The sequence below is a fragment of the Quercus suber genome, unplaced genomic scaffold (assembly GCF_002906115.3).
Source record: "Quercus suber isolate HL8 unplaced genomic scaffold, Cork oak 2.0 scaffold_167, whole genome shotgun sequence".
Taxonomy (NCBI): domain Eukaryota; kingdom Viridiplantae; phylum Streptophyta; class Magnoliopsida; order Fagales; family Fagaceae; genus Quercus; species Quercus suber.
This window is the reverse complement of record NW_027071804.1, coordinates 91,639-97,316: the sequence shown is the minus strand read 5'-3', so window position 1 is coordinate 97,316 and position 5,678 is coordinate 91,639. Positions and strand designations below refer to the sequence as shown.

Here is a 5,678-nt window from a genome sequence, read left to right as displayed (position 1 = left end):
ATATTTTTTCGCATTAAAAATGTCATGTCAGCATCTAAATAAAAAAAATAATTTATTAATTTTAACTAAATAAAAAAATTTAAAAACGAAAAATCATATGAATTGAGATCTAAGTGTGTCTTGAACAAGAACAATAAGAACACAATCTTAGATCCAAGAACACAAACCCAGAAATTAAAAAAAAAAAAAAAATTACAGATCTAAGCCATGGGATATTTTCATTTTCTTGAAAATCTCTATCTCTCTCTCTCTCTCTCTCAGGCTTGGATTCCTCATGATCTGCAGAAAATCAAAGCTCTTGGTTGTAGAGCTTTGGAATGGGAAGCTGAGAAAAGCTTCAAAAAACACAAAAATGGCTTCGTATCAAGTCCTAAACCATTCCCATCATCAGGTACGCGATTCTTGCTCTACTCAAGTACGCCATGGATATTCTAAAGCTCAAATGTGCTTGAACAAGATTCTGGGTATAATTTCTCTATCCCACCTCCAGAAACCCCAAAAGAAAGTCAAGCTTTTGAAATAAAGCAGTGTGAGAACAACAATAATCGAGGGGTTGGCATCGATTTGAATCTGAGATTGGGTCTTCTCGGGGAGTCTGAAGAGGAGGAAGAGTCTTTGGCTGAGAATGGAAACAACCTCTGTGCATGTAGTGTTGTTGTGGGTAAAGTCTCTGCTGAGAGCACATATTCGATGGCCGAGTCTGCGCCTACTGTACATGTTGATCACGTAGTGGCGGCGGCGGCGAAGAAGAGCTCGGAAAGTGAATGTGATTCGTAAGAGAAACTCGCGGTGGAGAAAGTTGTGGAAGTTTCAGAGATCACAACCCAACAACGAGTTGAAGAAAGCAGCGAAATTGACGATGACAACGACGAGGTGGTGGTGGTCAAAACTATGGCGTTTAAGAGAGAAGAAAATGAGAACAAGAGCATTGATTGTCTGGGTTTACTCGTTGAAGTGGCAAGGCTTATTTCTGGGTTTGTGCTCTTGGATTTGAGTTTGTATTCTTATTGTTCTTGTTCAAGACACACTTAGATCTCAGTTCATGTAATTTTTAGTTTTTAATTTAGTTTTTAATTTTTTTATTTACTTAAAATTAATAAATTAATTTTTTTAATTTAGATGTTGACGTGACTTTTTTTAATGCCAACAAAAAAATTTTATTATTAATTTAGGCCACGTGGACATTAATTTACTATTATACATTCCTATCGTTTGCCACGTCAGCTTTCTCTGTTTCTGATGTAACGGCAGGGACCAAAACATGAAGCGTTTTTAAGGATAGGGACTAAAAGAGGTAAAAATAAAATGTAAGGACTAAAATGGGAATCGCCTAAAAATGTAGAGACTAAAAGTGGCTTTTTGCCATTTAAATTTTGTAGAATATGACTAGGTGTACGTTTGTTTACACTTTTAGAGCCCAAAACGCACATTTCTTAGCCCAAAATCTAAAATGCGTGTTTGGTAAATTATTGCTACTGCGCGTTATCAAAAAGCAACTTTTCCAAATATGAAGGAGTAGGGCATTTTGAAAACGGACCTCCAAGCTACTTTCCTGAAAATGCAGGCTTCTTTAGCTTCGTTTGAAATCTTACCGTTGGTCATTTTCAACATTATCCCTAAACTACCCTTATTTTTATTTTGAAATCCCAATTTTACCAAGATCTCTATAAAAAAAAATACCGTGATTCTTCTTCTACCGCTGCAAGCTTCTTCTTCAATTCCAACATAAACCCACTACTGCTACAAGCTTCTTCTTCTATTGCGTGATTCTTCTTCTGCAGTTGCGACTTCTTCTCTCATTTTTTTTTGTGTAATATATTTCTTTCTATCTTGTCTTTTGGGTGAAGAAGAAGAACTGTATTTTGGGTGAGGAAGAAGACCTGAAGAAGAGACAAGATAGTGACTGGAGGAAAAGAAAAGATATTCGATGGGAATGGGGGAAGAAACGGGAGGATGAGAAAAAAGAGAAAAAAAATAAAAATAAAGGTAGTGAGTGGGACACGTGGATATGATGTAGGGAAATTTACTAAATAAAAATTACAATTATGTTAAAACACAACAAATTTTCACAACAGTTGAGGTATCAAATATTTCATATGTCAAAATAAAATAAAATAAAATGATAAAATATTAACTAGGACTGACCACAACTAAAAACAAAGAGTATTATAAAAATATTGTGACATTTTATTATATCTCTAAACTTTTTAAATTAGTACTATTTTTCTTTAGAAAAAAAATGGTGCTATTAACAGAATATTTTTATAACAATTTCATAATAAAGTTTACATGGTAAGTTGTTATTGGTTCTCATCTAGACCTACCAGTGACATTATTTTTTTTCTACCATTAACAACTTGTCATATAAACTTTATTGTGAATTTTTTGTGAAAATATTGTGCTTATAACTTGCATTAAGAGAGGTAATTAAAACAAATAATTCTCTTTATATATATCTTGTCCTTTTTGGTAATTTACAACTCAAACTGCCACTTTTATAAGTATTAGCCAAACACTCAGCTTTTTCAAAAAACACTTTTTAACAGTTTTTACCAAATACTCAGCTTTTCAAAAAGCCTAGTTTCATACTGCACTTTTTAAAAACCCCACTTTTTCAAAAAGTCCGGTTTCAAAAAGCTGAACCAAACTCACCCTATGAATCAAAACTTAAAAAGTAATTTTACATTTCACATAATAAATGGCCTTTGTTGCCTCAAACCAAGTCTGAGCCACAGAAACTAAAAGTTAAAAAATTCCATTATATCTTATCATATGCTTTTTTGTAACCCCTTGATAATTTTGTGCAAGGGCAAATATTCCTTGAAGATAGTGACTTTATCAAATGTTCTTTCTTATTTATTAAAATTTCCTTGTTTCTTTAATTGTTGTGAATGGTTAATTTGCAATTTTAGCCTACTAAATTTTCATCATCCAACACTAGCAATTCTTTTTCACATAATAAGGCTTCACAACACCAACGTGATGGTAAATACAAGGGTGGAATATGATAACAATTTTTGTGAAGAAATACATTAAGAATGTGACGACAAAGCAATACCCAAAATTCAAAATGTTTGAAACTACAATTATTTCTCTAACTGAAAGTCCAACTTCTTTGTATAACAGAATGTAATTTTTATCATCTTCAATGATAACTCAATTGGCCGGAAGAAATCGTACTCCCGAAGGGGACAACAATTCATGATTGTGATATACAAAAAAAATAGTGACATGCCATTTTCTTGGAAAAAATGTCTATTGACTTTCGCAATACAATAGTTAGACGATCTTTGCATCCACATTTTAAAGACCTTCTATTTTGTTGTTCCTTAGATGGATCCACCATTTTTAGTGGTTGTCTTCCTTCCCGATGACAAAAGAAATTATGTATTCCTATTTCTCCTTTTTTTTTTTTTTTTTTTTCGAATGACCTTTTCGAAGTGTAAAACCATTTTGATTTACATAATTTTAATAGAAAATGAAAGTTTCTTCTTCACTAAGAAAACATTGACCAATAAAAGGCTTAAATTCATTTTCTATTGAATTTATATCCTCGTATTCTTTAATAACCCTAGTTTCTTCTATTGGACATTCATTCCAATCAATTATTTCCCCTTCACAAGTGTTATTATTTTTTCCATCATTCGGAAACTCATTTAACTCAACACAATTCCTTGAAACACTTCCACAAATCTCACTTGCAATTAAATCATCATCAATTTGTGCTATATTAAAACAAGAATTAAAAAAAAAAATCAATATCATATTATACGTTAAATGAAATATGGACTACAAATAAAATAAAAATAATAGTACCTTCTTAAGGTAGTTCATTTAAGTCAAAGTAATTCATTGGAACAAGTTGATGAGTCTCACTTGACCATGCAATACCTTGGTTCTGTCTACCACTTCAATTTTTCCTGTAAGTATCTAGTTTCCCCATAGGTTTGGGTCCGGGACCATGCAATACCTTGGTTCTGTCTAGTACCCAGGTATAATGGTGTGTGTAGTTTTACCATAGGCTTGGGTCCGAGGACCATGCAATACCTTGGTTCTGTCTACCACTTCAATTTTCTGTAAGCAGAGGTTGTCCTCAGATCGCTTTATTGGAGATGATTCCTCTTTGTGTCAGATTATGAACTTTACACGTGGCGTTGATCTCGCCTCCAACTCGAGGCCCCATCTTTTTCATTTATGAAGCGCCCTTTGTCTGTTCGTGTTCCGCGTTTGACGCTCCGGTGCACGAAACGCCCTTCATTAATGTCTCCCTCGTAAATTGACACGAGTCCAACGGTTACGGCCTCTTTTGGAATTAGCAGCTTCATTATTAGCCCAGCTGCTGATTCTCTCTTCGAACTCCGCATGAATTAATTCTCACCAACCCCCATCCCCTATATAAAGTAGGAGATGGTTCCTCCACAACTAATGAACTTCTCAACACAAACGGACAAAACACTTTCTTCCAACTTCCCATGCGCTTTAATAAACCCCGTCGAAATTGTTACCGGGGACTGACGAAAACCGTTATGGCCGTAGCCCCCACTGGCTTTCGGTGCGGCAGATCTAGGCGTAACCCTGATGGTGGCCCTTCGAGGTATCCCAGAAGGATGTTGTTAGAGACCTAACGTCTTCTCCTCAGAGCAACACCCCCGACAAGGAAGGCGTGCGAATTCACCTCATGGGCGTGCTCGAGTGTTGCCTCTCCAACGGCCACACACTCAGAGAAACGGAGAGAATCGAGGGAACACCATGGGGGAGGGTATCCCGGAGCCCCTGGCATCTGCTCCTCTCCTTGTTCCAGCTCCGCCTAGCCGAGAAGGAGTTATTGGGGCCTGGAGACAGGATTGTCCTTCACCTCCTCCACCCCTTGTCAAGCCCTCCCATTCTTGGTGCCATAAAAGCACGAGGTTGACACTTCTTTCCGGCTAGTTTTTTCTTAGGGCGGCTCCACCTGGGCTTGATTGTAGGACTAGCAGGTGGCTATTAGCTCGTAAATTTGCTTGTAAACAGGCCTACTAGCCTCTGATTGTAATATGTAATTTTTCTATGCATGAAATATAATATCAAGATTTTTTCTTGTTGTGTTTTTTTTTTTTTTTTTTTTTTTTTCGACTACTGTAAAACTTCAACCCTACTGTAAAACGAATACTTAGAACTTAGAACACTTACCTGGTGCGCAGGCCAGCACCCTAATCTCCCCACAGACGGCGCCAATTGTAGGGACCCAATTTGGATTGACCCTGAATACGAATGAGTTTTTTCCCAACCAGCCCAAACAATAAATTTATAGAGAGTGGATTGAAAGGTTTAGGTGCTGGTCGTCGATCACCATGCATGAACTTTTCTTATAAAAAATGCTAAGAGTGCATTTACAGATGGGGGACGCTCCTCTGCCCGTGGCTGAGGAGGCCTTATTGTTCTCTCTCTTTTTCCCCCCCTTACTTTACTAGCTTTTCTTTTATAGTTTTTATCTTCCTATCCCCTCCTTCCATCTGTTGATCATCTATTTGCCTTTTTTTCTGGCCGTCCGTCCATCAGAGGCCTTATCGGTACTCAAGTGGTTCACTCTGATCAACGTTATCCTGCCAAGGGGTTACCTCCCCATTAATGCGGCCAGGGGGGTTAGTTGAATGCATTAAATGTGAGAGTGACAGCTTACTTTGGGGTTAGTCTCTCCC

The 5,678-nt window shown here is 36.8% G+C and overlaps 1 pseudogene; it reads left to right on the top strand.

The window, feature by feature from the left end:
* The first annotated feature begins 207 nt into the window (after window positions 1–207).
* LOC136066163 (uncharacterized) overlaps window positions 208–5,678 on the top strand; it is a 21,026-nt pseudogene continuing 15,555 nt past the window's right edge.